At 39.4% G+C, this 21,430-nt stretch overlaps 1 pseudogene; it reads right to left on the bottom strand.

Moving 5' to 3' along the window:
• Positions 1–20,909, bottom strand: part of LOC118854891 — a 47,456-nt pseudogene extending 26,547 nt beyond the window's left edge.
• Between the last annotated feature and the right edge of the window lie 521 nt (positions 20,910–21,430).

Below are 21,430 nucleotides of genomic sequence, written 5' to 3'. Positions count from 1 at the left end.
TGTTGGATCAGGAGAGTGAAATGATAAGCAATGAGCATTAAGAAAATGAATAAGAGATTCCCAAGAGATTGGAAGGGAATGGGAGAAGAACAATTAGAAGGGTATTGTATTAGCAAGGTAATAAGGCTCAGAAAGAGACTAGAGAAGGAAATTCAAGAGAGTTTTGATGGATTAATGAGTTTCCACTCACCAAGAAGTCTAAGGGTAGAGACAGAAGAGCTTAAAAGATGGAAATCACTTTCCAAAGATCATTAACCACAGAGAAGCCATACCTCTCCTAGAAGCATACCGAAAGAAAAAGTCTACATGAGTTCTCCTGTTAAAAGTCCCCCCTCCCCGCCCCACCAGCAAAGGAAGGACCCAGTAAACAATGAAACCTATTAAATATTTTAATGGGCATTTGCCTCTAACAATCATGGCCCAGGGCCCATTTTGAGTCTTTCTTGGCCAGCCAAATCTTCCTTGGCACTCCTACATCAGAGGTATGTTGACAGTGGAAGGAAAACTGGATTCGTCTCATTATTCTTCCTGGCATTTGTTGAGGGAACCGATCCAGGAAGAATGCAAACAGCCAGGCGCCTCAGGGATGTCTGAGGAAGCCAGGCCTTCCATCGTACTGGAAAGAGAGGTGGAAAGATAAACTGTGACGTGATGTAACGGGAAAGGCTTTATGTTTGGATAGGCAAGATTGAGGATCTAGTGCTAGGACCCCTTAAGTATTAGCTGTCTTAGTTTCCCTTTCTGTAAAATATACACAACCATACTCAGAGGATCCCAAGATTTCAAGCATTGGGGTGGGGCTGGCAAGATCATGGACTCCGAACTCCATATTTTATAAATGAGGAAACTGAGGCTAAATAAAATAAAATAATAATACGGATAATAAGACACGAATCCATACTGTTGGGTGATATATTCAGTTCTCTCACCATGATGCTATGCTGATCTCCACACTATCTCACTGAAAGAGCCGCTGTATCATTTAAGAAAATGTACATCAGGTGTATCGTTAATTGCAAAGCAATATTTAAATATAAGGTCTAATTAGTGCATTACTGGACCATTTCTACCTCCTGAAAGGCCACTCATCTTTTAAAGGCCAACTAGGTCCCACCCTCCTCCATGAAGGCCTCAAGGTCACCTACACTAAGAAGTGATGCCTTGTTTTTTTGTAATTGTTTTGTACTCAGTTGTGTAAATGCCTTATGTTCTCTATTACAAGACAGCTAAATGGCATAGTGGATAGAGCTCCAGGCCTAGAGTCAGGAAGGCCAGTGTTCAAATCTGGTCTTGGACACTTACTAGCTGTGTGACCCTGGGCAAATTACATTTACTCCCTGACACAGTTTCCTCATCTGTAAAATGAGGATGATAATAATGACACTGGTCTCCCAAATGAGATAATAATTATAAAACATTTAGCACACTGCCTTTCATATTGTTGTTGGTGCTTAGTTGTTTTCAGTCCTGTCCAACTCATAACCCCATTTTGGGGTTTTCTTGGCAAAGATACTGAAGCGGTTTGCCATTTCCTTCTCCAGATCATTTTACAAATGAGGAAACTGAGACAAACAGGGTGAAGTGACTTATCCAGGGTCACACAGCTACTAAGTGTCTGAGGCCGGATTGGAACTCAGGAAGATGAGTCATCCTGATTCCAGGCCTGGCACTCTGGGCGCCATGGTGCTGTCTAGCTGTGTCTGCCTTTCACATAACAAGTGCTATACAAATGTTAGCCATTAACGTTATTATTATTATTAGATTCTGTAAACTCTTTGTGGGCAAGGATGAAGTCTTATTCTTCTTTGTATCCCCAATATCACCAAGCGCAGTGGATTGCAACCCAGACCCTGAATTCCAAGAGAGGAGCACTGGACATGTGAATGTCAGCCTGCCTCATATAAAACTCAGTAAATACCTGGACCAAGCACATTCTACTCTCTAGTTTAGCCTGTTTGGGACAGAATACGGGACCTCCGGTGACCCTCATTTAGGGCTGAAGGCTTGAAAACAATACCTTAGGACTAAAGGAATTTTAACCTTATTGAGGCCAGGTATCAGTCTTAATATAAAACTTAGAATTCCTCCATCTTAGCACTCAGCTCTATGCACAGTAAATATATGATAAATATTTGTAGTGTTGGCAAGACAACAGGTCACTTAGTTTTTTTTTTGTTGTTGTTTGCTTTTCTATCTTTGAAAATTAAAAAATTCCTTTGCTCAAAAACCAAAATGAAGAGCTGGCTTGAAGAACATTAATTGGGCCCTGGCCCAGGCAGAATAAGCCAAGCAAGGAGATACAACAAAAGGACCCAGCTGTCAAGTAAACTTGAGCAAATAAGTTATTTTCTTCTGCTGAGTCTCTTTTTCTTAATGTGAAAAGGAAATGCATATTGAGACAGGTAGGTGGTGCAGTGGATAGAGTGCTGGGCCTGGAGTCAAGAGGTCTGAGTTCAAATCCAGTCTCAGATACTTATTAGCTCTATGACCCTGGCCAAATCACTTAACCCTTTTTGCCTCAGTTTCCTCATATATAAAACTATCTGGAGAAGGAAATGGCAAACAACTCCAATATCTTTGCCAAGAAAACCCCAAATGGGGTCATGAAGAGTCGGGCACCACCGAACCAAATGAACAACACCAAAATACGTACAATCAAATTCACAGAAAGAAATGGTCAGGCTTACTAGGTAATGAGTTCTCCATCAATGGAATTGTTCAAGCCCACCATGGATGACCATTTGTCCAGAATATTGCAGAAAGGACATTGCATGAAATCAATATGAGATAAAACTGTTCTTATCTAAGGTCCCTCCTTTTCAACATTCCAATGATATGAGTGTCTTAGATGAGCCTTTTTTTCTTTATCCAGTTCCTTATTTTGATTGCTGTGGCACATCTCATGTTTTGTATTGCTACTTATTTCCAACTTTGTGCCTGTAGAAGTGATGCTCAATGATGGAATATATCAGTACTATTACTGTTGTTAATGTAATTATTATTATCGTTACTCATTTCATGATGAAACCGCAAGGATATGCCATTTCAGAAAACTCCTTTCCTAAGTAAGATAGCACTTAAATCAAGTATCATTTTCTTGTAATCTTTTTTTGTCTTTCCTGTTAAGAGTAAATAGTTCTCTTTGAAGAAGATACTCTTGTAGCTTCACAAAAAAACATTTTTTTCTTCTAATTTCCACAAAAGACTTTGCCACCCCCACCCTCACTCTCTTTACAATAACAGTAGCTTCTGTGAAGGTCATTTTCAAGATATTTATTAGTTCCCAAACTGCGAAGGAACTATTGCCAATCCTGACATAACTGCCACCTCCAAATGTCATTGACAATGTATAATTTTCAGGTTAATTATGGGAACTAATCCATTGATTTTTTTTTCTCCCAGACAAAAGGCACCAGAATCTAAAAGCTATAGAGGGTCAATGAATGTGATAAAGACTGTACATAATCTAGGCATATGCGCCTTGGCCAATCAACACTCAGACATGATTATCCATAAGCTCAAGAACATGTCCTATAGTCAATTGGCAATCACCAATCTTAAGAACTCTTAATGAGTTCTTACTGATGAGAGATTGTGCTGTCTATAAGTGGAAGTAATTCAACCTTGCAAATGGATTACTGCTGAAGAATCATCTTGTGACTCAGGAGAAAACCTGTACTTTTATCAGCGTGGGAAAAACTCACAGAGGTTCAGAAATTCTACATGTCTGAGGATGCATGCACTTTATTTACAATGCAAGTACCCGCCAAGGGGTGGGGCTGGGTGCCATTCCACTCCCTGCATTTACTTTTTATTGGGGATGCAAATGACTTTTCAAATCCTTCAATTAACTATACTGCAATTCATGAGCTGCGCATTCAGGTTTGCTCATTGTTTTTTAGCTTCACTTAAGTAATGCTTACCATGCAACTATTTATTTGGAGAGCACTTGCTACTAAATGTTGGGCAGTGGGCAGATGGGCTTGATCATCTCTTCAAACTTTGGAGTTAGCCTCACAAACATAGGACGATGAGGCAGAATAACGTAAAGGGTACTGCACTAGTAAATTAGTAATCCAAAGACTTGGATTGGAAAAACTGTGTTTATGACTTACTATATGGAATGCAAATTGAGACATACACATATATACATAAAGAGGCATATATACATGAGGGAAAAAGAGAGAGGAGAGGAGAGAGAGAGGGAAGGAGAGACAGAGAGAGACAGACACAGACACAGAGACACAGAGACAAGAGACAGAGAGAGCTCCATGGTTAAGGCAGGAGTTTGCTTTGCTGGCTTTGCTTGATTATACTTGCTTATAATATGTGTTGTTGTTTTTCTGGCTTTCTCAATGATGAGGTAGAGAGAGAATTTGGGACTAAAAATAAAATAGAATTTTTTTTTTCAAAATGACTTGTTAAATGTTTCCTCAACAGTAAAACGAGGCATTTGGACTAAATGTCATCCAAGAGTCCTCCTCTTTCTACATCCTAGAATCCTATGATATTGGTAATATAAGCCCTATGGAGACTTAGATAAGTTGGTTCTTATCAATTAAGGGTCACTGAAAGTGTAGGCTTGCTCAACAAGAACAGAAAACTGCCATTCTAGCACAGAATCCAAAGGATCACAGCATCTCTCAATTATAAGGGGTCTAATTCATACTTGAATAAAAATCCCTTCTACATTCCTTAAAATAGTCATCCAACCCTTGTGTGTAATGGCAGTGATGGAGAACTCCCTAACTCCCAGAGGCATTCTATTTCTTTTGTATACTGTAGGGCTCACTTACTACTGTTGTCTAACTTTCAGCCTCATCTTCAATAAATCTATTAATATCTTGCTTTATACATGATCTCCCTACTAACATGGGCAGAAGGCACTCTATTACCATGGCCATTTTATAGATGAAGAAGCTAAGGTTCAGAAATATTAAGTGATTTGCCTTTCATCACACAGCTAGTAAGTAAAAGAGTCAGGCCTTGAACTCAGGTCTTTGTAAGGCTAAATGCAATCCTCAGCACTTGTTCTGCTGTACCATAACTGCCTCTGTGCATCCAAAGAGCATTCTGGATGAATGCCCATTTATCATGATGTTTTTCGCCCGATCAGTCAAGCATGAGGTATTAAAAATGGAGCAATGACTGATAACAATTCCTTAATTGTCTGTGTTAATTGAATGCCCATCAAAACTGGTTCCTAGACAATGTACTACATCTTATTGAAGGCAATGTTTGAAGGTGTTTGTTTTTTCAGCTCGTGAAATGAAGACTGCCCCTGCTTCCCATACCATCCACCATCATGTCAGCCGGTTAATATCTGGAAGCTGGCCAAATTCTTTGGTGCTCTGAATTCTCTTCCAATGAGATATGTGATTGTTAGAGATGATGAGATGTGTAAAGATCTTTTACTATAAAGCCAAGCTTTCACCAAATGGAAAAGCAGCTGTGTTAATGAAGTGTTCTATTGTTTCACTCACCCTCTTTGCTACTTTTCAGTCATAATGCCCTTCCTTAACCACTATTCCCCTACATGTCTACTATCAGAATGTAAACTCCTTGAAGGCATGGGCTGAATTGATTTTACCTTTGTATTCTGAAAGTGCATCACAGTGTTTGACATATAGAATATACTTAATAAATGATTTTCATTCATTCAGTCTCTCATCCAGCAGTTAAAAATATTAAGCATGAAAAAAATATGGGCACCAAATCCTTTGTCCAAAAACAATCCCAAAATTCATTTATTCATTCATTTATTCATTCAGTAAATGTATATTCAGTGCCTACTATGAGGAAGACTCAATGCTAAGTGATGAGTGAGATAAAATGATCGCATTTGGCATTCTCCTAGCAGCATTATTTCTTTTCTCCATTTTTCCCTACTCTTTGCAAATCCCCAACTCATCTACACTTTTTCATCCTCATTACTATTCATGTCTTCCCACAAACATTCTGTAAAGAAGCCACCTGAAATCTACAGACTTTCTTCTGGTTCTTTTAACATCTCTCCCTTCACCCCCGCCCCACCCCCACCTTTTTGTCTTTAGATTAAGAAACAGGAAAGGAGGAAAAAGTTTGTCCAGGGTCATGCAGCTACTGAGTAGTAAAGCTCACAGTAGTGACCCAGTTTTCTGATTTCAAGCTCATTACATTTTTGTGAAGCTGGTATTCCACTCAGACATATTCAACAGAAAGAGACAGAATACGGAGAGGAGATGGTAAGGGAAAGAGCGAAATAAAATTCTTAATTGAAGCCGAGTGCTATCTTGAGTGTTGCAGAGTGAAAAATATAATTAATGAACAGTTTTTTGTTGTTGAATGAACTATCCTGAACCTCGTAAAAACTTATTGAAGGTTCATGGGGAGGTCAGGGCCATAGATGTCAATATGCAACAGCGGGCACATTTGACTAGTGGGCTGACAGGCTACCCAAAAGTTATCCCTGTGGAATGAAAAGGGATTTGTGAAAGCATCAGGTTACTTGCTGACAACTGGAAACCCAGCCAAATCGTATTACATTTCTCAACGTAAGCCCACTTTAGAAACAGCTCAGGCCTTCAAAGAAAGTAATCTTAACAAATCTATATTACATGACGTTTTCCATGTAAATCCTACAATCATTTAATTGTTCGATTGTATATGTTCATTCCTTGCAAAGTCTCACAATCCACTGTGTGGCTCAGTTACAGAGAGAAATAGCAAGACAGTCAGGGTGAAGAAGATAAACAACAGGATTTATTAAACTGAAAAGGATAAATTTTTCCCCTGGCTCAGATTGTTTTAAATAAATCAAACTTTTTCACCTGAAACCCAAGATTACAATGTCATATTACTCTTTTATATTTGTTCAGCAACACTGGAAGGAATGTCATGATTTTCATGGGATGCCAAAATTTTAGATGGTATCATCTTGAAGCACTCTAGGCCCCTTCACGCATGCCACATTTCTGCCAAACTGGACTGTGGCCTACCTTATAGGATTATTGTGGGAAAAGTGTTTTGTAAACCTTTAAAGTCTATATAAGTAGGAGGCATTAATTATTATCATTAGTGGTACTATTATTACTGAAAGCGCCACCTGGGATAGTGAGTAGAGAGTAGGCCTTGAAACCAGGTTCACCTACTGTCTCTGATAGATACTGGCTATTTGACCCTATACAAGCTGCTTAAAGTTTAATTTAAACTATAAGCTGCAAAAGTTTTCAGCAACTTTCTAAAATTATAAATTTCATAGAAAGTGTTAGTCTGCATTGGTCAAAGGACCTTCTTTACTCTAGGTTTCCAAGAAAAATGAAATTACAGGTTGCCTATTAATACTACTACTATTACTACTGCTACTGCTACTACTACAACTATTACTGGTACTACTACTATATAAAGAGGAACATTATTATTTATCATTCCCCCTTCTTACCTTACTGCCTCTTGTTTCTGTGTTTTTTCTCACTCAAGCAATATTTCTCTCTTCCTTCCCCATCATTCTATTTTGCTCCTGTAAATGTATGCCCCTTTCTCACTCCATCCCATTTGTATCATCTTTTTAAAAGATCTCTCTACAAGTTACCACCTGTGTGACCCCAGGCAAGTGACAGCTTTTATGGATCTCAGTTTTCTCATATATAAAAATGAGTTGTTTGGATTAGGTCAAAGGTGTCCAACACACAGCTCACAACACCGCTGAGTGCCTTGGAATCAGATTAAAATGTAATTGGGAAATATTTAAGGAAATAAATTAAACCCAACGGAGCAAAGACAATGTTAATGTGTGGTTATCTAAGTCAACAGGGGGCCCTCAAGAATCCTTAGGTTTGGTTTAACACCTGCTTCTATCAGAGTTTGCATGACTGACCTAGAAAACCATAAGGTCCCTCACAGCTCTAAATGTATGATCTTATAAACCCAAGCTGGGGTGCTACCTCTATTAAAGTCTTGCTTGATACTTCTGGTAGGAAGTGGCCTCTTTCTCCTGGTGTCCTTTATAGCACTCTTATACTATGAATCCCTTTATACTTACCATAGTCTAATTTGTACTTTCTCCCTGCAAGCCTAAATTCGCAGAGATTCATGCCGAGTTGGCCAGTCTTGTTTGCCCTAAGAAACTCTCAAAGGTCACATACCAAGTCCTAGAAGTATGGAGACTGGCAGCAATGGAAGGAATCCCCAGACCATGGATCTCTAAAGGACTGAAACACTTTCCATGGCTCACTAGGTTTACTAAGCTTATGAAGGCAGATACAATATAGTTACTGGTTTATGTATCTCCTATGGCACTTAGTAAAGGACATATGTTGCAGGCACTTAAAAAGGTGGGAGGAAGGGAGGGAGGAAGGGAAGGAGGAAGAAAGGAATGAAAGAAGAGAAGGGAGGCAGGAAGGAAGGAAAAAAGAGAAGAGAAGGAGGAAAGAAGAAAGGGAAGGAGGGAAAGAGGAAGGGAGGGGGGAAGGAGGGAAAGAGGAAGGGAGGGAGGAAGGAATGAAAGAAGAGAAGGGAGGGAAGAAGCTAGGAAGGAAGGAAAAAAGGAAAGGAGGGAATGAAGAGGGAAGAGGGGAGGAAGGAAAGATGGGAGGAAGAAAGGAAGGAAAGAAGAGAAGGGAAGCAGGAAGGAAGGAAAAAGGAAAAGAAGGGAGGAAGGGAAGGAAGAAGGAATGAAAGAAGAGAAGAAGGAAGGGAAGAAAGGAGGATGGGAAGGAGGAAGGGAGGAAGGAAAGAAGATAGGAAGGAAGGAAGGAAAGAAGAGAAGACGGGAGGGAAGAATGGAGGGAGCGAGACAGGAAGAGAAGAAAGAAGGAAGATTTTTGTTCTAAGGCCATGTTTATACCTATAACTGTTTCAAACCATTTTTATTCAATCACTAGAAGTTCAACTCAACTTAACAAACTTTTTAAAAGCAATGGATATCCTGTGCTAGGTACTGGAAATAGAGAAACAATAATGAAACAGTCCCTATATCCAAGAACCTTATATTCTATGGGAGATACACCATATCCCTAAATAAGTAGCTACATGAAGGTTGGAGGGAGTAAAACAACTTGCAGGACCAAGAAAGACTTCCCAGGAAATTTGTGGCTTGAACCTGGAATGAAATAAAGAATTTTGAAAAATGGAGACAAGGTCAAAGTATATTCCATATACGGGAAGGGGAGAGGAAGGGTGGTGGTTTAATCAAAAACAGCAAAGAAGGTGTTGAAATGCTGAATTTGGGCTACAGCTAGGCCTGTGGGCTATCTTGGCTGAAGCAAAGAGGATAGCAAAGAAAGTAATGTGAAATAAGCTGCCAAACAGGTGGGAGCCATGTTGTAAAAGAGCCTTAAATGTCACGCTAAAGAATTTGTGTTTCATTGGAGAGGTAATAGGGAGCCACCAAAGATTTAAAAATAGTTAAACCTGTACCTTAAGAGGATTTCTCGGAAGTCATGTGGCTAATAATAGAAAGAGGAGAGTGAAATTAGTAATATATAGTAAATATATAAATATAAAAAATTAGGAGGCTCAGGAGGAAGGTTAGCAGGGCTCTGAAATAGCAATGGTGATCATCCAAAGCACAGCTAGAACTTTTTTAAGTTTTTGTTTTGTTTTGTTTCGATGATGTTTTCCTAACTCTCCCAGGATGGAAATACAATGGTGTTAAGAAGCTTGACACCATTGCTGACCAGCCCAGAAGTCTTGACTTGCTTCATTTCTATTTCTATCATATTGGTGCCAGTCCTAGTGTGGTCCTATTATACCTGCAGAACTCTGAGGACTACCAGACCTTTCCATCTGTCCCACCACTGAACTTTCCTATATGCATTGTCCACTTTGGAAAATGGACTATTTGAGACAAGGTATCGTTTCAATTTTCTATTTGTATCCTCAGTGCTTTCCATACAGCAAGGGCTTAATAAATACTTATGACTCATTAATATTCATTCGTGGTAATTGATGTACAGTCACAAGACATGAATTCAAATCCTAGTCATGCTATTGTACAATCTTGAGTAACAGAATTCTTCTCTCTGGGACTCAATTGCCTCTTAGACTAGATAAATTCTAATTTTCTTTGTAGTTCATGTAACTGTAAATCTCCATACTTTGTGCCTGGCACTCAATAACATCATTAATTTATTCATCAATGAATATTTCTTGATTTCTTGATACCAAGTGCTCTTTCTATTATATCATGCTACCCTTTAAATTTAAAGTGCTTGGTATAGTGCCTGGCACATAGTGGGCATTTAATACATGCTTATTTCCTTCCTTTTTTCTTCCTCCCTTCCTTCTTTCCCCACTCATGTGTTATAAGTGTGTCAGAGAGGCTAACACAAAATGCTAAGAAATTAGATGAGGACAGGGATAGTCAGGAGAGGTTAATGGGGCACAAGGGACTCGGGCTTTAAAGGACTTGATAGGATTTGAAATGCAGGAGGGTTGAAGAGTCATTTCAGGCAGCTAGGAGAGTATGAGAAAAGGCATTGGGGAAGAAGCCTTCCTATCTCAAGTAATTTATTTTATATATTCTGGCAGCCCACTTCACTGTGACTGTCCAGTCACTAGGACATTTGGGGGGGGGGGTGTGAGTAGTTATTGAACCATCCTTAATGATAGTCTCATGATTCCAAGATGAATAAATATCTCCTACTCTTAAAGAATTACTTGGATTTTTTAAAAATGTTAAAGCTATGTAAAAGGAATATATGAAAAAGAAAACTAATATAAATGATGGAAAGTGGACATTTTTCTGAATTTCTGTGGCCAAACTGTGTTTTATTTGGATGTTGATGACAGGTGCTTGTTAAGTGAGATAGGGATAAGCAATTTTGGAGCCTGAAGTTGGTCGTCAATATGAAGAGAACAATCCTACAAACAATTCTCAGAAAGGCATCATATGGACTACTTCTTTGCCTCATATCCTCAAAGAAAAAAAAAATGAAGCTTTGGGGCCTGAGTTTAAGCTATTGTTCATAACATTGATTTGGAATGCCCTCTGCCTTGATCAGGCCCTATAGGGAGTACTGTGTCAAGTTCTGGGCATCATTTTTGAGGAAAGCCACAAAATCTGGAGCACATCCCAAGGGGAGCAACCAGGATACCAAAGGACTGGAGAACATATCAACTGAAGGAAATGCAAATAATTACCCTGGAGATGAGATTTATGGAGCAGTCTTCAATTATCCATTAACCAGTCATGGGGTAAAGAGATTAGACTTATTTGGCTAAGCTACAGAGTGTAGAAGTAGGAGCAAAGGATGAAGTTCCAGAGCATCAGCTCCTGGTTTAGCCTAAGTAAATATTCTCTAATAATCAGAACTGTCCTAAAGCAGAAGAGATTTGCCTGGGGAGGTAGATGGATCCTCATTGGTGGAGCTCTTCAAGCCAAAGACTGGATGACTACTTGTAAGGGTACAGTAGAGGAGATTCTCACTCAGGTAGCAATAGGACTAGATGGCCACTTAGATTTCTTTCAACTTCTGTCATTCTGTGAACAATCCAGAGGGATGAGGGTGGGGAAGGGAGCAAAGAAAGAAAGTTCTGGTATTGGATTCTTGGAGTTCAAAGGCACATCAGTGGCTATTTGATCCAACCCCTGCTTGAGAAAGAATCCTCTCTCAAACTTCCAATGACAGGAAAGCCATTACTTCCCAAGACAGTTCATTCCATTTCCAGATAGTTTCAGTCATTAGGAAATTTTTTTTCCTGACATCAGTTCTAAATTTTCTTAGGAACTTCCATCCATTACTTTTAATTCTTCTTTCTGGGGCCCAACAAGGCTCTGTCTCAATTTGAATTTCAGTGCTTCAAAATATTTGTGTTTCATTTATGTGGATCCTCTTTCTGTTGATTCTTATGGCTACATTTTCCCCCCTTTGCAAATGGTCTTCATGAATCATCGTGTACAAAAATAATTCACTTGCCTTGGCTCTGCCCCCAATATGAAATATTTGCTATTCCATATATCAGAAAGCAGTCTTTTATCCAACTAACATTTATGGCATATCTATCTGGAGAAGAACAGATTTCTGGGAAACCAGATTCAAATATGTGAAAGATTGTCATATGAAAGAGAGTTACACTTGGCCCTGAAGGGAAGAAGCTGAGCAAGGGGCAATGAGCAATTGACTGCATCAGTCCGGACACAGGAAGGCAAATTTTAGCTCACTATAAGGGAGAACTTTATAATAATTAGGCTTGTCTGAAAATAGAGTGGATGATCTAAAAGGTAGTTACCTACCTGCTTGGACTATGATGTCAATAACCTTTTCAGCTAGGTAGAACACTAGTTATTATCCTCATTTTAGAAATGAGGAAATTGAAGCACAGAGAAGTCATTTGCCTGTCATGAAGTTAATGACAGAGCCAGGACCCAAACCTAGATATCCTTCTTCCCATTTCTGTGTTCTTTCCATTGCACCAAAAGATTTCATGATAATAATGTCCACAAGAGTGCACCAACTCCAAGTCCCATATCACTAAAAGTTCTAGCAAATTCTAATTGACTTAGTATTATTTTCCACTATTGTCATCCATGTCAACTCAGGAGCAAGACACTGCTATTAATTCTCCTGAGAGTGTCTGAGCTGCAAGGCACACAGTGTTCTGTCAATTAAATATTTTTCTACTAAATTCCAGTTATCATCCGGGATAGTTATCTTCCTAATGTAACACTCTGTACTCGTCACTCCTCTGGTAAGAACCATTTCATGGCTCCCTGTTGCTTACTGAATAAAGTCCCTACTCCTTAGCCTGTCATTCAAGGTCCATCACCACCTGATGCCATCCTATTCTCCAGACTTATTTCTCACCTTGTTTTCTCCCACCTCTGGGCATTTGACCATACCATTTTCCCTAACTCTTATTTGCTTAAATCCTTATCTTCCTTCAGAGTTTAATTCAGGTATCATCTCTATCATGATTCCTTCCCTGATTGCTCACTAATTAGAAATAATTCTTCCATATTTGGATTTCTCATCCTTTTCTATGAAATTTTCCCATTCATTTGCTACTTGCTAACATACTTGGGCAGATATGAAGGCTCCTCAAATCAGGAAACTTGGGCTTGAGTCCTGGCTGACCTTGGGCAACTCATTTTGACTTTCTGAAAGTCAAAAAAACCTAATAATATATATTATATATATGTACATATATGTGTGTATAATATAGATACATATATATGTGTATGTTGCATAAAATATATATGCCTAATAATATCAAATATATGTATCATTAATACATACACATATACATATATATGTATATGTATATATATATATATACATATGCTTAATAATATCAAACTCTGAGGCGAGATTTAGTATAGGAGAAACAGAGGACCTTGAAGTAAGGAAGATAGGAGTCCAAATCCCACCTCTGATACATAATGGCCATGAGAACAAGAGTTTTTGAACCACTCATTTCCTCCCAGGAATTCCCTAATGCAGGCTGGGGTATGTTTTAACTAGCTCAAACTGCTCATAAAGTCAATTGTTAAATTTTCAGTGTGATCATTTACACCTCGGAAATCAGCAAATGCTACAAATTAGGGATTGATTGTTTTGTTGACTGTCTGGACTTAAGAAATGTTAAGAATGCATCTTAAGCTTACAAGTATGCCCTTTGTACATTTATTATTTTTTTTCTGAGAATTAGTTGCTAATGAGTTATCCACACACTCCTGAATTCAGGGATACAACCTCCCCACTCAGCCCCCTCCTCTGTCTTTCTCACACACACACACACACACACATGCAGTCTGTTGAAGCCTATAGACATCTTCTCAGAATAATGTTTTTAAATACATTATATATATACACACACACAAATACATATACATATATACATATATGTTTGTGTGTATAATATATATGCACAAAGGAAACCAATTATGTTTAAATATAGTCATAAAAATATTTTGAGCCAAGTTCACAGACCCCATATTAAGAAATCTTGCTCTAATAATGTATGTTGCCCATAGCTGAGATATCTCCTCACCTGGAGTTCTCTCCATCAAGAAATCACCAACCTGCTCTCTTCCAGAACACATCTGGTGAGATGTGGAGGAGTTTGAAATGATACTGAAGGAAGAAATCCTCAAATTGATGGAGTCACTGAAACTTGAAGTTCTAAGGAATGATCTATCAGATGCTGAGCTCAGCACAGAGAATAACAAGGTGAGAAATGAGACAAACTGCCCTCCAGGAGCTTACCATCTAACAGCGGGAACATCAAGAATCTAGAAGACCTTTCTGGTAACATTTGCTGTTGTTGTTTTCTTGGACCATCAGTGATTTAGTCATTATAGGGGAAATCCTCCTATTGAAATTCTCTGGCTCATGCAAATTGACAACTCATCTGTGAGGAAAAGTCTGAGAGAGTGGCCTGTGGGTAGCAAGAGCTTAAGTAACTTTCCTGGATTCAGATGGCCAGTATGTGTCCAAATGGACATGACTTAAATCCAGGTCTTTCTAATTCTAGGTTGGTCCTTTTGACAGAACATTACATAGCTTCCATTCACAGAGGGATTATTCAGGATGATAGAGGGCTGAGTGAGCATGAACTCAACCCTTTTAGCTGGGTTCTAAAGACAAGAAAAAACCAAGACCAATGAATGGTGAATGAGAGAGAAATGGCACCTTCCTCCATTCCTTCCCACTTCCTACTCAGCAGATGAGTCCATGACTTGATATTTAACCAACAAAAAAAACCAAGTCTACATTTCTTTTTTTTCTTTGTTTATTGATTAATTAATTAGTATTTCTAATATTACTAAGAGCAGAAATCAAGATTAAAGTCAGCCAGTGTCTACTGAGGGGTACCTAGAGTAAGACAGGACTAGTTTTGGGTGACAACACAATAATGTCCGCTTGGAACATGGTATAGTAAGAAGGGAGCCAGACTCAGATTCAGGAGGTCTAAGTTCAAATCCTGACTCTGAGACTGTGTGGCCATGCCCAGGTCCCAAATGCATAACTTTGGACTAGTCATTTCATCTCTCTGGGACTCTCTGGGGCTCAATGATAAAGTGAGGGGTTTTTACATCTCTTCCAACCCTTAACACTCTGCTGTTCTATGTTCTAGGGTCCCTCTCGGCTCCAACACTCTCTACTCTAAGGTCCCTCCCGGCTCCCACATTCTCTGTTCTATGATTAACAGTCCCTTCCATGACTGATGTTCGGTGATTCTATGAGTTTGTTCCAACTTGACAAAGGGCTTCTTCATAGCTCTGGAGCTGTTTCTCAGCAACGCTGCCAGGAGACTGTGAGTACAGCTGCTCTACTTTCTGGCTGTCTTTCATATGTGGGCAAGACAGACTCCATTCAGCGACTTCCAGCATTGCCCAGCACGGGGCACTCATTACCTCTCACTCCAGAGACAGAGTAGGTGGGAGCAGGTGGAAAATGAGATGTTATTCTCTAAGACTTAATCAGTCATCCACCTTGCCTGTCTTGCCACACATGCTACCATTGGCCAAGACTGATGTGTGAATGCTCACCAAGGCTTAAATGATCAAGAAAGCTCTCACCTCTATAACATTTTTTAAGACTGACAAAATGCCCCCTTTATAACAACCCACCGAGGTAACAAATGTCATCATGCCTATTTTGCAGAAGAGAAAACTGGCCCAGAGAGGGGAGTCTAAGATCATAGAGCTGGTTAGGGACTGATAAAGGATGCTTTAGCTGATGTAATGTCTCTTGTGGCACAGCGGATAGAGTGTTGGATGTGAACTCAGGAAGCCCAGGGCTGATAGTCTGCCTCAGACACTTACTAGCTATGTTATTAGTTCCTCACGCCCTCTACATTCTATCTCCTCATCTGTAAAATGGGGATGATAATGATATCTGCCTAATAGAATTGTTGTAAAGAGCAAATGAGATAATATATGCAAAGGGCTTTGCAAACCTTCAAGCACAATATAAATTTTAGCTATTTTGCTTAATATGATGACTGAATGCTTTACATACCCTGAGACTGATCTACCCTAACCCCATGCCCACTCTCGGCATGATCCATTTAATTCCTATGCATCTGGCCAGGGCAGCTTTGGGCAGTAGGTAGATTGTTGGACTCAACATCAGGAAGAACTGGGTTTGAATCTCTCTTCATATTTTCTACCAGAGAAATACCACAATGACAAGAACAAGAACAACAGACCTTAGACTCCCAGAGTCTGACCATCCACTCAAAATCCTAATCAGTGATCCACCACACCTGCCTTGACACCACACATGATGCTTTCTGACTTAGGGAGCGAAATCAAGGGCTTAAACAATATAAAAATCAGTCACATTTGTAGAGAAATTTTATAAAGCACTTTATTAACAGAAAAAAGAGTCAGTAGCTTGGTGCTCTAGAAAGAACATTGACTCTAGAATGACAAATGCTACCCTTGACAGTTATTACCTGTGTGATTCTGGGTAAGTCACCATCTCCCCTAGGGCTCACTTTTTTCATCTCTAAAATCGAGATATTGAACTAGCTGGTTTCTGAGGTCCCTTCCAGTTCCAAATTTATGATTTTGGGTCCTAGAATGATATAGACAGTGTAATTTTGATCACTCTCTTTTTAGGTTGGGAGGCAACTAGGTGGTACAGTGAATAAAGTGCCAGAACTGGAGTCAGGAAGGCCTCAGTTCAAATCCATCCTCAGACACGTACTAGCTGTGTGATCCTGAGCAAGTCACTTAACCCTGTTTCCTCAGTTCCTCATCTGTAAAATGAGCTGGAAAAGGAAATAGGAAACCACTGTAGTATCTCCGCCAAGAAAACTCCAAATGGGGTCATGAAGAGTTGGACCCAGCTGAAATGACTATACAGTAACAACTGTAATTGACCTTCAGATGGAGCCTATGAAACAGCCAAGATCAAGGAATCAAAAGACCTTCCATGAATGACATCTGTATGAACTCAACTGAGAAAATATTAACCAAGAATAGTAGGAAAATAGATGGAATGTCAGAATTTTTTAATAAAAAAAGGAGGCGTTAACAATGACAACTAAGTTATATCAGGTTATTCATAATAAGCCCAGATTTATTTATTAATGCAGGCTATACAAGGAAGCAATAGAGAGTGTGAAACATTGCTATTTTGCCCAAAAAAGCACCTAATGAATACCTAGTAAGATATGACCAGAGAGCTAGAATTATACAGCAGAAGCTTACTTCCTTTCACAAGTTAACAGATGGTAAATGCCTTTACTACAAATACAGATCTCATAATATCCTTGAGAATTCAACAACTGAACTCTACTGGAGGCAGGACATTATCACAGATAACACTATTCACAGTCACCCAGACAAAACATTGATCCACACAAATTTAAGAGCATTTTTTAAATAAATGATGCAAACCAAATATGCCTAATTGCCAAGCTCACATGTAATGAAAATCTGTTTAAATATAAAAGTCTAGCAGGAAAGAGCAAACCACCTAAAAACAGACAGAAGTTCCTGTCACCTTTTCATTTTGTCTCCTGGAGTTGCTCCCAAAGTGCTTCTGTTCAGTGTACAGGAGATGAGCCCTTTCTCCAATATCCCTAGTTAACAGCAAGAAGTATTTTCTGTACCTGAGCAATAGTCCACAGAACATTACACAGAAAAGAATAACAGCTGGGTATCAACTTGTCCCTAAACTGTTTCAATTCAAACTCCATCAAAATGGCAGAGGATGTGAGAATAAAGTGTTTACAAAATAGCTTTCTCACAAGAATCTTGTGAAGCAGGTCGGCTCAGAGTTAAGCGACTTAGCCAGGGTCACACAGCTTGACATTTACCTTGGCAGGTCAGTACGTTGGATCTTTTTTTCTCTGGACCAAATTCTATCTGTTGTAAGCTTTGATCAGCCATATTTTAATGCAACAGGACAGATGCTAGTTCCATTCCACTTCATCAGCGCTCCAGAGAACCCTAACACGTAATAGAGGTATAAAAACAATCCAACTACCTGATAATTTACAGGCCTTCTGCTACCTCCAACATCAGGCCTCATTTATTCTCTCATCTATCACCGCACTTGGATGTCTAGTTATCAAGATCATATATCAAATATGTCTAAGGCTCCATGACATGCACCAAAATACGATGGGTTTCAGGGGGAACTGTATAATATTTACTCTTCTTTGGATGAATTGCTCAAAGATACTTTTATTGCTTAAATAAACTTGCTGCCTTGGGGGTTTAAAATATATATATATATATATATATGGCTATTTGTAGTTGCCTTATTTTTGGCTATAGAGAAGTCCATGTTCTCTTAGTTTCCAGTCTCAAAGGACAGGCCTGCTTAACAGTCACTGGATGGGCTGAGTTGTGATGATTTGGCTTCTCTCATTCAAACATGAAATTAGCTTTTTGTACCTTGAAGTGGGGCAAATTGAGTTTTCTTCCAGCCCAAGTAAGTCTGCCCGTGTTAGAAGTTATATTCGTATCCTTTCTTCTTTTCCTCTTTCTGCTCTTTTCTCTGTTCCCTTCTTGGTTTTTATCACTCTCGCAGTCTTGCTTCTTCTCCCTCTTCCACTTTCTGTCTCAGACTCCTTCCTCTTCTAATTTTTCCTGGCCTTTCTCTAGTTATCTCATTTCCCTTTATGTCTCTCCTTCTCCCTTTTCTTTCTCTGCTTTGCTTCTGCATTTTCTCTTCTTTTTGCCTTGTATATTTTCCTCCATTATTTCTATCATTCCATCACTCTTCTCTTTCATATAGTTCTCTTTATCTCTCCACTCCACTCTATATTTCTCTGGCTCTCCTCTCTTTGTTCTTCTCCCTTCCTTTCTTCTTTTGCCACCTCCAGTGTCTGGGTTTCACGGAAAGAGAATAAAGTGATGCTTTCTCCCTAACTAAAAGCAATGCATTTAGATTTCCTGTTAGAGTGCCTTCCTAATCATTTGCACTTAAATGAATTAGGCATTCTGCCTTTTAACATTATAACTACCAAGTAAGAACTGTCAGATTCACTTATTCACATATACTAGGCCCCCAACAATCCTAGAATCAGGCATAAGTATCTCTCTGGCAAAGCAGCTTCCTTCCTCAGCATTCATTTTGGCTTCTACCCACACAGCACATCAATAAACCAGGAAATCTGCTTTTAAAACTAGAAATACAACCATATAATCAGATGTTTGACTTTCTAATGGAAAAAAAAGACCATCCCAAGCTATAGGCATGCTTTTAGCAGCATAGCAATCTTTGCTTTGGGTAAATAATATGATGGAGTATGTTTGGATGTAACTTGGATCTAATTCATTCAAGATTCCAACAATTTAGCCTTTGCTTTTTTCTCCACTTAAGGCTCTCAATTAATCTGAAAGAAAGACCACTGACCTAGGAGTTAAGAGTCCTGAGATATGAGAAATGTGTGACCTTAGAGAAGTCACTTCTCTTCTGCCCTCACACTCCTCCTCTATGAAATGAGGGTTTGGGGGTCAAGATTGTCTATAAGATGATCCCACTTATTCTGATATTCTTTATTCTGTGCTTGAAGACTTCCTCCAGGCGGGAGATTCTAACCAAGGGCAAGTGGCCAGAAAACAGAGGAAGAAATAGAAACACTCCTAACACTAGACACTGATGGATGGTTATGTCTTGTTCTGGGCTCCACAGCTTATAGGAAAGTGAATGCAGAGAGAATTCAGGGACAAATCACAACGATGAAAGCAAATCTCACCTACCACATTGGGATGTCCTCTGGGACAACTTCAAGTCATTATGTCCATTTTACTCCTGTCCCTTGCACCCTGCCCCCAGGCCCCACTTCAATTATTGTCTGTACTATCTAAACGGGAGTGAATTACACCTGATCTTGGGATAGATCATGTATTTTTATATGGATACCGTTGTTAAACACCTTTTTGCATTTTTATTATCATCTCTCCTACTAGAAGATGAACTTCATGAGTACAAAGACTAGGTTGTATTCATTGTTGTATTTTCCCAAATGTAGAATAGCACATGACCTTGAACACAGATGATGCTCTTAGTCTCCTTATATCCCACAGACCTCTCCTTCAATCCTACTCGGCCACATAAACGGAGGGTCACAAGCTAGATCTCACCGTTTCCTCCAAGTGTTCTATTTCCTTAATGAGAAATGCTGACATTCCTCGATGTTGTTGGGTTTTTTCAGTTGTATCTGACTCTTCAAGACCCCATTTAGTGTTTTCTTGGCAAAGAAACGAGTGACTTGCCATTTCCTTCTCCACCTCATTTTACAAATTAGGAAACTGAGGCAGACAGGGTTAAGTGATTTGCCCATGGTCACAGAGCTAATAAATGTCTGAGGGCAAATCTGAACTCAGGTCTTGACTCCAGACCTGGCATTCTATCCACCGTGCCATCTAGGTAACCTTTCTGACCATAAAATTCCTACTATTTCCTCTATTCCTATGCCTTATTCTTCCTAAATCTATTCTTTCCCCTCACTCATACCTCCTAACGCTTGACCCCTCCATATTTTCTTAGGTCATTAGCCCCGCTCCCCCACTTTCATAACCTTGGCCACATCCTTGCCTCCTCATTCTCCCTTACCCAATACATTCAATAAATTGCCAAATCTTTCTTTTTATACCTCCACATCATCTCTCACATCGAACCCCTCGTTTTTACTCACATAGGTAGAACCTTAGTTCAGGTCCTTACTCCCTCAAATCTCCCACCATTCCAGTCCATCCTGCACACTGATGCCAAAGTGGTTTTTTTCATAAATGCAAAGTTGACCATGTGTCACTGCCCACCAGTCAAATCTAGTGACTCCCTATCCCCTAAAGAATAAAATATAAATCCCTTTGTTTAGTTTTACAGACCTTCACAACCCGGACCCAACCTACCTTTGAGGCCTCTTTGGATATTACACAAACTCTTGCACTCCGGGCTCCAGTCAAACTGGCCTTTTTCTCTGTTCCTTACATGTGACACTCCATCTTCTCCTTCCATGCCTTCAGCCTGACTATGGTCATGCCTGCAACATACTCTCTCCTCACCTCAGCCCCATAGAATCACTCTCCTTCAAAAATTGCTTCTCTGGCTCATTTTACAAATGAAGAAACTAAGGCAAACAGTGTTAAGTGACTTGCCCAGGGTCACACAGCTAAGATGTGTATGAGGCCATATCTGAACTCAGGAAGATGAGTTTTCCTGATTCCTGGCATCATGTGAAGCTTAAGCATCGCATGAAGCCTTTCCTGATCATAACCAAAGACTACTTTCTTCTCTCTTAAATTACCTTATATTGAACTACTTGGCATTTATTTGTGTCTGCTCTTCTTACATGGATTCAGTTTATAATTGTTTATGTACTGATCTCTCCCATCAAACTTCTTTATGAGTAGGGATACAATAAAAGCATTCTTTTAATTTGTACACCTAATGCCTAACATAGTGCCAGGCACATACCAAGGGACCACAGGAAGTCCCTATTTGTGGTCTAATTGATAACAATAATAGGCTTCTTATAG

The sequence above is a fragment of the Trichosurus vulpecula genome, chromosome 6 (assembly GCF_011100635.1).
Source record: "Trichosurus vulpecula isolate mTriVul1 chromosome 6, mTriVul1.pri, whole genome shotgun sequence".
Taxonomy (NCBI): Eukaryota; Metazoa; Chordata; class Mammalia; order Diprotodontia; family Phalangeridae; genus Trichosurus; species Trichosurus vulpecula.
This window is presented reverse-complemented; position numbering and strand designations above follow the sequence as displayed.